Source organism: Bos mutus, chromosome 13 (assembly GCF_027580195.1).
Source record: "Bos mutus isolate GX-2022 chromosome 13, NWIPB_WYAK_1.1, whole genome shotgun sequence".
In the NCBI taxonomy this organism is placed as follows: Eukaryota; Metazoa; Chordata; class Mammalia; order Artiodactyla; family Bovidae; genus Bos; species Bos mutus.
In genome coordinates, this window is record NC_091629.1 from 32550014 (window position 1) to 32560691 (window position 10678).

Here is a 10678-nt window from a genome sequence, read left to right on the forward strand (position 1 = left end):
CCTGCTACGCTGCTGAATGGCATTACCTAGACACCAGAGGCACCACTTTGATTCCCCTCTCCCTGGGATTTCCCTTGCCCTCCTCCCCTCCAGTAGCAACCCCCTTGGTGTAGCTTCTGGACAGATTCCTGCTGTGAGGGACACCCCTCCCTCCCTCCCCTTGCAAACCCATCAGAGTATCATTATCATCCAATAAGTGTGTGCTCCTGCCACCTCATGGTTCTTTTTCTTACATCCAATCCCTTGAACTTTCTACAACCAAGGAGCGAGTGTAGACAAAAAAGAGAAAAGGTGCAGTTCTTTGCCTTGGGGCACACTAATGTTCTCCTAAACATTCATCACAAAGATGAAGAAGAACCAGCAACAGAGATGGAGGAAGAAAGGCTAAAAAGGAAGCAGGGAACCTGTCACAAAAGGAAGAGGAAAACTGTCACAGAGGGGGGTCAAATGCTGCCAATAGGTTTAGAAGACTGAGAAAGAGCTTTGGATTTCACTTTATATCTTTTCTCCCCTGCTGTACATTCACTTACTGCTTTAAAGTTTTAAACTATTTCAGTAGTTACAGGAATTACTTTTTACTCAGAAAGAAAAATATTTACATTTTAAATACAAAAGAAAAATTTAAATTATTCTTGGTTTATCTCTAAAACCCAACCACTTACATGCTCATTTTTTTTTTTTTACCAACCCATTCTATCCATTCAACGTGTGCATCTTGTGTGCTTACTAAGCATTTATTTGCACTTGGATTTTGTGTCAAGCTTACTTTGATGTAGAGCTTCTTTTAAAAAGTTAACTGAATTTGTCCAATAAAAAGTCTCACATATTTTGGAAAACCAGTGCTGCAGCAGTTTCCAGATCTGACTCCAAAGCTGAATTTGGCTGTCAGTAGTCTTTTGAGAGTTCAATTCCTTCACTGAATTCATTTAGCAACAATTTCTTGGTTAAATTATATGAGGTTATTAGGAAAAAAGTCAATCACTTTTCAACATTCTGGAAAGATTATGCTTCATCTTCTCAATTGCACTGTCAGGATTAAGGTTTATGGCATCAATATCCCTCTTGCAATACTAATATGAAACAGAGACAGCTTTGTAAAAAGATTCAAAAAGACTTTTGCCTTTGGGATTTCCCTGGCTGTCCGGTGGTTAAGCCTCTGGGCTTCCAAGGCAGGGGGTGCAGTTTCAAACCTTGGTCAGGGAACTAAGATCCCACATGCCGTATAGCATGGCCAAAAAAAGTTTACTTTCAACTTAATGTTAGATAAACCTTCTTTCTCTATAATATTTCTGAAAAACTGTATCAACTCCAGTAATGTTAGAAGAACTGGATTCTGCCATTTCCAGTTTTACCTATCAAGCACTGAAGCATCCAGGGACTTCCTGGCAGTCCAGTGGTCAAGTCTTCACCTTCCAATGCAGGGGGTGTGGGTTTGATCCCTGGTTGGGGAGATAGGATCCCACATGTTTCACAGCCAAAAAACCAATACATGACACAAGCAAAATCCTCATCCCTGGAGGCAGAGAGGCAGACATGCGACAACCAGAACCAGAAGGCAAGGGGCTGCTATAATCTCGGCCCCAGAGACCGCATCTTCCATTAGACTGTAAGCAGACTTCTAGTTGCTAACCACGTCTTCCTGGGGTCCTGGATGGTTGACATCTGCCAGGAGTGTCACAGCCTGAGATCAGCTCCCCAGAGGAGACACACAGCATGCCTGGGACTGTGCTTTCGTGGCACACCCAGGAAACTGAGCGGCTGTGACTGGGCAGGTGAATAAGATGCACGGCCCACCTGGGACAGTGAGCTCACCAAACACCCGGTTGCCTGAGCGGTTGGACCTGGGAAGGACACAAAATGCACAGCCCATCTGGGTCTGTGGTTTTGTGAAGCACCCGAGAAACTGAGCGGCTTAGATGTGGGAGGTGCACAAAATACAGAGCTCACCTGGGACAGTGCCCTTGCAGAGCACCCTAGAACCTGAGTAGTGTGGACCTGGGGAGTATGCGCCACCTTTGGCTGTGGCAAACCCAGTATGGTCCATTCACTGCGAGCACTCCCCAACATGCCAGCAATATTTCTTTGCAGTGTCCCTCCCTCTCCACAGCACTACTGAACAAGTGAACCTGAGTAAGTGGCCACCTTGGCCCCCTCGTGTCAGGGTGGAATTTAGACACTGAAGAGACTTGCAAACAGAGGAAGCCAAAATAAACAAAGAAGGGGGAACTGCCCGGGGAAGTGCTGCAATAGGTTAACACCCTGCAGTAAATGCTGAGACTGCATTTGAGGGGCAATTATAGAACTTGGGAACAATTATAAGCCAGAACAAGGGACTATCTGACACTGAACTGACCCCACACTGTCCACAACAGCTCCAGAGAAATTCTCAGATATATTTTTACTATTATCACTTTTTAATTTTTTAAAAAAATTTAGTTATTATTCCTTTAACTTTCATTTTTCTAGCTTACTATTACCTTTCCAAAAAAACCCTCCTATTTTTAAAAACATATTCCATATATTTCTTTTTAATTTTTGTGTTTTTTTTATATTGTATTTTTGAGTCTAACTTCTCTTCTAGGTTTTTAATCTTTGCTTTTTGATATTTGTTATTGATTTTATATGTCTAAGAATCTAGTCTTCAGTATCCATTTTCACTTAGGGATTTGGTTATCAGCTTTATTGCTCTCTCCCCTTTTGACTCTTTCTTTTCTCCTCCAGGTCATCTCTATCTCCTTCCTCCCTCTTCTTTTCCGTGCATAATGCTGTGAATCTCTCTGGGTGTTCCAGGCTGTGGAGAGCGCTTAGAGATTTGATTACTGGCTAGATTGCTCTCTCTCCTTTTGACACCCCTTTTCTTCTGGTCACATCTATCTTCCTCCTCCCTCTTCTCTTCTCTATATAATTCTGTGAATCTCTCTGAGTATTTCTGGCTGTGGAGAATTGTTTCACAAATAACCTAGGGGCTTTATCTTCTATGCTATATGGATGGAGAAGTCTTGAGGCTACTGTAAAAGAAAGACCAAAAGCCAGAGGCAGGAGGTTTAACTCCAAAACTTTAGAACATCAGAGAACTCCTAACTACAGGGAACGTTAATAGACAAGAGTTTACCCAAAAGTCTCCACATCTACACTGAAACTAAGCTCCATCCAAGAGCCAACAAGATCCAGTGCAAGACACGCCACACTAATTCTCAAACAAAACAGGAACACAACTCTGAACATTAAAAGACGGGCTTCCCAAAGTCATGCCAAACCCATAAACATCCCAAAACTCACCACTGGACACTTCATTGCACTCCAGAGAGGAGAGATCCAGATCCACCCACCTTCCCCAATAAGGAAACCTTGACAAACCATTAGTACAATCCCACCCACAGGGAGCAGACTCAATAATTAAGAGGAACCATGATCCTCCAGCCTGCAGAAAGGGCACCCCAAACATAGAAATTTAAACAAAATGAAAATGAAAAGACAGAGAAATACTCAGCAGATGAAGAAACATGATAAATGCCCAGCAAGCCAAACAAAAAGAGGAGGAGACAGGAAGTCTACCTGAAAAAGAATTCAGAATAATGATAGTAAAGATGATCCAAAAATCTTAAAAACAAATGGAGTTACAGATAAATAGAATAGAGAAGGATTGAGAAGATGCAAGAAATGTTTAACAAGGACCTAGAAGAAATAAAGAAGAATCAATCAATAATGAGTAATGCAACAACTGAGATCAAAAGCACTCTGGAGGGAACCAACAGTAGAATAACAGGCAATAGAGAGGATAAGTGAGGTGGAAGATATAATGGTAGAAATAAATGAAGCAGAGAGGAAAAAAGAAAAAAGAATAAAAGAAATGAGGACAACCTCAGAGATATCTGGGACAATGTCAAATGCCCCAACATTTGAATCATAGGTGTCCCAGAAGAAGACATAAAGAAAGGGCAGGAGAAAATATTTGAGGAGATAATAGTTGAAAACTTTCCTAATATGGGGAAGGAAATACCCACACAAGTCCAAGAAACCCAGAGAATCCTAAATAGGATAAACCGAAGGCAAAACGTCCCAAGACACATATTAACAAACTAACAAAGATCAAACACAAAGAGCAAATATTAAAAGGGAAAAGCAACAAATAACACACAAGGGGAATCCCCATAAGATAACATCTGATCTTTCAACAGCAACTCTTCAGGCCAGAAGGGAATGGCAGGACATACTTAAAGTTGAAGAAAGAGAAAAACCTGCAACAAATATTACTCTACCCAGCAAGGATCTCATTCAGAAATGAAGGAGAAATCAAAACTTTACAGACAAGTAAAAGCTGAGAGAATTCAGCACCACCAAACCAGCTCTTCAACAAATGCTAAAGGATCTTCTCTAGACAGGAAACACCGTAAAGGTTTATAAAAATGAACCCAGACCCCATGGACTGTAGCCTGCCAGGCTCCTCTGTCCATAAATTCTCAAGGCAAGAATACTGGAGTGGGTTGTATAATTGACATATAACATTATATTAGTTTCAGGTGTACAACATAATGATGTGATATTTGTATATTGAAAAATGATCACTACAATAAGTCTAGTTAACATTTGTCACTATATATAGTTACTGAATTTTTTTCTTGTTATTTGTCCAAGTTTTAATTGAATTATTTGCTTCTTTACTATTGAGTTGTATGATTCTTTATATATTTTGGATATTAACTTTTTGTTAAACACATAGTTTGCATATATTTTTATCTGTCTCTGTAGGTTAGCTTTTCAACATATTGTTTTTTTGCCCCCCAGAAGTTCATTTTAATTTTTGTTACTTGTGCTTTTGGTTTCATTTACAACCTATCTACTTTATGGACCATTCTAAGAAGTCAGCAAAACAATGGACATGAATGTGAAACTGAAAAAGTAGTTTATACAACTGAAAAGTAATCTACTGAAGTGCCACATGATTTCTTACTTTTCTTATTCAATCAGTAAGTATAAAGTGGTCTGTGGAGAACAGAGAATTTTGTCTGGAAAAAAATGCCCTTAAATCTGTTCAAGGTGTTATTAAAGTTGTAATATAAAGTTAACAGTATTAAAATAAAGGCAAGACTAAAACACCTTAAAAAAATAAAATAAAACTGAACTCAAAGCAACAAAGTAAATGGTAACAGGATCATACTTATCAATAATTACCTTAAATGTAAATGGGTTAAATGCTCCAACCAAAAGACAAAGACCGGCCGAATGCATACAAAAGTAAGACCCCTACGTATGCTGTCTACAAGAGACCCATTTCAAACCGAGGGACACATACAGATTGAAAGTGAAGGGCTTGAAAAAGATATTTCATGCAAATGGGGACCAAAAGAAAGCATTACTCATATCAGATAAAATAGACTTTGAAATAAAGATCATGATAAGAGACAAAGGACACTACATAATGATTGAAGGATCAATCCAAGAACAAGATATAACAATTATAAATATATATGCACCCAACATAGGAGCACCTCAATACATAAGGCAAATGCTAACAAGTATGAAATGGGAAATTAACAGTAACACAATAATAGTGGGGGACTTTAATACCCCACTAACACTTATGGATAGATCAACCAAACAGAAAATTAGCAAGGAAACACAAGCTCTAAATGATACAATGGACTATTGATATCTAATTGATATTTACAGGGCATTTCACCCCCAAACAATGGAATTCACCTTTTTCTCAAGTGCACATGGTACATTGTTCAGGATAGATCACATTCTGGGCCATAAATCTAGCCTTGGTAAATTTTAAAAAACTGAAATTATTTCAAGCATCTTTTCTGATCACAATGAGGTAAGATTAGATGTCAACTACAGGGGAAAAAAAAAAACTATTAAAAATACAAACATATGGAGGCTAAATAACACACTTCTGAATAACTAACAGATCATGGAAGAAATCAAAAAGGAAATCAAAGCATGCATAAAAACAAATGAAAATGAAACCATGATAACGCCAAACCTATGGGATTCAGTGAAAGCAGTGCTAAGAGGGAGATTCATAGCAATACAAGCTGACCTCAAGAATCAAGACAAACATGAAATGAATAACCTAACTTTACACCTAAGGCAACTAGAAAAAGAAGAATCCCAAAGTTAGTAGAAGGAACGAAATCATAAAAATCAGAGCAGATATAAATGAAAAAGAAACAAAGCAGACTATAGCAAAAATCAACAAAACTAAAAACTGGTTCTTTGAGAAGATAAATAAAATAGACAAACCATTAGCCAGACTCATCAAGAAAAAAAGGGAGAAGAATCAAATCAATAAAATTAGAAATGAAAATGGAGAAATCACAACAGACAACACAGAAATATAAAAGATCATAAGAGACTACTGTGAGCAATTATATGCCAATAAAATGGACAACCTGGAAGAAATGGACAAATTCTTAGAAAACTATAACCTTTCAAAACTGAACCAAGAAGAAACAGAAAATCTTAACAGACTCAACATGAGCACGGAAACTGAAGCTGTAATCAAAAATCTTCAAAAAATCAAAAGCCAAGAAACAGATGGCTTTATAGGTGAATTCTACCAAAAATTCAGAGAAGAGCTAACACCTATCCTACTCAAACTCTTTCAGAAAATTGCAGAGGTAGGAAAACTCCCAAACTCATTCTACAAGGTCACCATCACCCTAATACCAAAAGCAGACAAAGATGCCACAAAAAAAGAAAACTACAGGCCAATATCACTGATGAACATAGATGCAAAAATCCTTAACAAAATCCTAGCAAACAGAAGCCAACAACATATTAAAAAGATCATGCATCATGACCAAGAGTGCTTTATCCCAGGGATGCAAGGATTCTTCAGTATTTGCAAATTAATCAATGTGATACACCATATTAACAAACTGAAAGATGAAAATCATATGACTATCTCAATAGATACAGAGAAAGCCTTTGACAAAATTCAACACCCATTTACAATAAAAACTCTCCAGAAAGCAAGCATAGAAAAACATACCTCAACATAATAAAAGTCATATATGATGACCCCCAGCAAACATTATCCTCAATGGCAAAAAATTGAAAGTATTTCCTCTAAAATCAGGAACAAGATGGGGGTGCCCACTTTCACCACTACTATTCAACATAGTTCTGGAAGTCCTAACCATAGTAATTAGAGAAGAAAAAGAAATAAAAGGAATCCAGATAGGAAAAGAAGAAGTAAAACTCTCACTGTTTACAGATGACATGGTCCTCTACGTAGAAAACCCTACAGACACCTCCAGAAAATTACTAGAGCTAATCAATGAATATAGTAAAGTTTCAGGATATAAAATTAATACACAGAAATTCCTTTCATTCCTATATACAAACAATGTGAAAATAGAAAGAGAAATTAAGGAATTAATTCCATTCACCATTGCAATGAAAAGAATAAAATACTTAGGAAGAAATTTACCTAAAGAAACAAAAGACCTATATATAGAAAACTATAAAACACTGATGAAAGAAATCAAAGAGGACACAAATAGATGGAGAAATATACCATGTTCATGGGTTGGAAAAATTAATATAGTGAAAATGAGTATACTACCTAAAGTAATCTATAGATTCAGTGTAATTCCTATCAAGCTACCAATGGTATTTTTCACAGAACTGGAAAAAATAATTTCACAATTTGTATGGAAATACAAAAAATCTCAAATAGAGTTATCTTGAGAAATAAGAATGGAACTGGAGGAATCAACCTTCCTGACTTCAGACTATACTACAAAGCTGCAGTCATCAAGACAATATGGTTCTGGCACAAAGACAGAAATACAGATCAATGGAACAAGATAGAAAGCCCGGAGATAAATCAGGCACCTATGGGCACCTTATCTTTGACAAAGGAGGCAAAAATATACAATGAAGAAAAGATAATCTCTTTAATAAGTGGTGCTGGGAAAACTGGTCAACCACTTGTAAAAGAATGAAACCAGAACACTTTCTAACGCCATACACAAAAATAAACTCAAAATGGATTAAAGATCTAAATGTAAGATCAAAAACTATAAAACTCTTTAGAGGAAAACATAGGCAGAACACTCTCTGACATAAATCACAGCAAGATCCTCTATGACCCACCTCCCAGAGTAACGGAAATAAAAACAAAAAAACCCAAATGATACCTAATTAAACTTCAAAGCTTTTGCACGACGAAGGAAACTATAAGCAAGGTGAAAAGGCAGCCTTCAGAATGGGAGAAAATAATAGCAAATAAAGCAACTGACAATTAATCTCCAAAATATACAAGCAGTTCAGATTAGATCAGATCAGATCAGTCGCTCAGTTGTGTCCGACTCTTTGCAAAGCCATGAATTGCAGCACGCCAGGCCTCCCTGTCCATCACCAACTCCCGGAGTTCACTCAGACTCACGTCCATTGAGTCAGTGATGCCATCCAGCCATCTCATCCTCTGTCGTCCCCTTCTCCTCCTGCCCCCAATCCCTCCCAGTGTCAGAGTCTTTTCCAATGAGTCAACTCTTCTCATGAGGTGGCCAAAGTACTGGAGTTTCAGCTTTAGCATCATTCCTTCCAAAGAAATCCCAGGGCTGATCTCCTTCAGAATGGACTGGTTGGATCTCCTTGCAGTCCAAGGGACTCTCAACAGTCTTCTCCAACACCACAGTTCAAAAGCATCAATTCTTTGGCACTCAGCCTTCTTCACAGTCCAACTCTCACATCCATCCATGACCACAGGAAAAACCATAGCCTGGACTAGACGAACCTTTGTTGGCAAAGTAATGTCTCTGCTTCTGAATATGCTATCTAGGTTGGTCATAACTTTCCTTCCAAGGAGTAAGCGTCTTTTAATTTCATGGCTGCAGTCACCATCTGCAGTGATTTTGGAGCCCCCCAAAATAAAGTCTGACACTGTTTCCACTGTTTCCCCATCTATTTCCCATGAAGTGGTGGGACCGGATGCCATGATCTTCGTTTTCTAAATGTTGAGCTTTAAGCCAATTTTTTCACTCTCCACTTTCACTTTCATCAAGAGGCTTTTTAGTTCCTCTTCACTTTCTGCCATAAGGGTGGTGTCATCTGCATATCTGAGGTTATTGATATTTGTCCCGGCAACCTTGATTCCAGTTTGTGTTCCAGTCCAGCGTTTCTCATGATGTACTCTGCATATAAGTTAAATAAACAGGGTGACAATATACAGCCTTGACGAACTCCTTTTCCTATTCGGAACCAGTCTGTTGTTCCATGTCCAGTTCTAACTGTTGCTTCCTGACCTGCATACAAATTTCTCAAGAGGCAGGTCAGGTGGTCTGGTATGCCCATCTCTTTCAGAATTTTCCACAGTTTATTGTGATCCACACAGTCAAAGGCTTTGGCATAGTCAATAAAGCAGAAATAAATGTTTTTCTGGAACTCTCTTGCTTTTTCTATGATCCAGCGGATGTTGGCAATTTGATCTCTGGTTCCTCTGCCTTTTCTAATACCAGAAAAATAAACGACCCAATCAAAAAATGGGCAAAGAACTAATAAATACATTTCTCCAAAGAAGACATGCAGATGGCTAACAAACACATGAAAAGATGCTCAACACCACTCATTATCAGAGAAATGCAAATCAAAACCAAAATGTACCATTTCATGCCGGTCAGAATGGCTGCCATCAAAAAGTCTGCAAACAAATTCTGGAGAGGGTGTGGAGTAAAACGAACTCTCTTTTACTGTTGGTGTGAATGCAAACTAGTATAGCCACTATGGAGAACAGTGTGGAGATTCCTTAGAAAACTAGAAATAGAACTGCCATACAATCCAGCAATCCCACTGCTGGGCATACACACTGAGGAAACCAGAACTGAAAGAGACACATGTACCCCAGTGTTCATTGCAGCACTGTTTACAATAGCTAGGACATGGAAGCAACTTAGATGTTCATCGGCAGATGAATCGATATGGAAATTGTGGTACATATACACAATGGAATATTACTCAGCTATAAAAAAACAATGCATTTGAGTCAGTTCTTTTTTTTATTTTTTAAAATTAATTTATTTTAATTGGAGCCTAATTACTTTACAATATTGTGGTGGTTTTTGCCATATATTGACATAAATCAGCCATGGGTATACATGAGTCAGTTCTAAAGAGGTGGATGAAACTGGAGCCTATTATACAGAGTGAAATTAGTCAGAAAGAGAAATACCAATACAGTATATTAACACATACATATGGAATTTAGAAAGATGGTATTGATGACCCTATATGCAAGACAGCAAAAGAGACACAGATGTAATAACAGACTTTTGGACTATGTGGGAGAAGGTAAGGGTGGGACAATATGAGAGAATAGCATTGAAACATGTATATTACCATGTAAAATAGATGACTAGTGCAAGTTTGATGCATGAAGCAGGGCACTCAAAGCTGTGGCGGTCTGGGACAACTCAGAGGGATGGAGTGGGGAGGGAGGTGAAGAGGGGTTCAGGGTGGAGGACACAAGTACACCTGTGACTGATTCATGTCAATGTATGGCAAAAACATCACAATATTGTAATTAGCCTCCAATTAAGAGAAATTAATTTTAAAAAGCACTGAAGCATCCAATGGAATCTTATTTTTGCATCTACATTAGTTGAGTCATACCCTCTTCTCCAAACCAGATTAACCCTGTATCTCCATATTCTTGGAATGTTTGCAA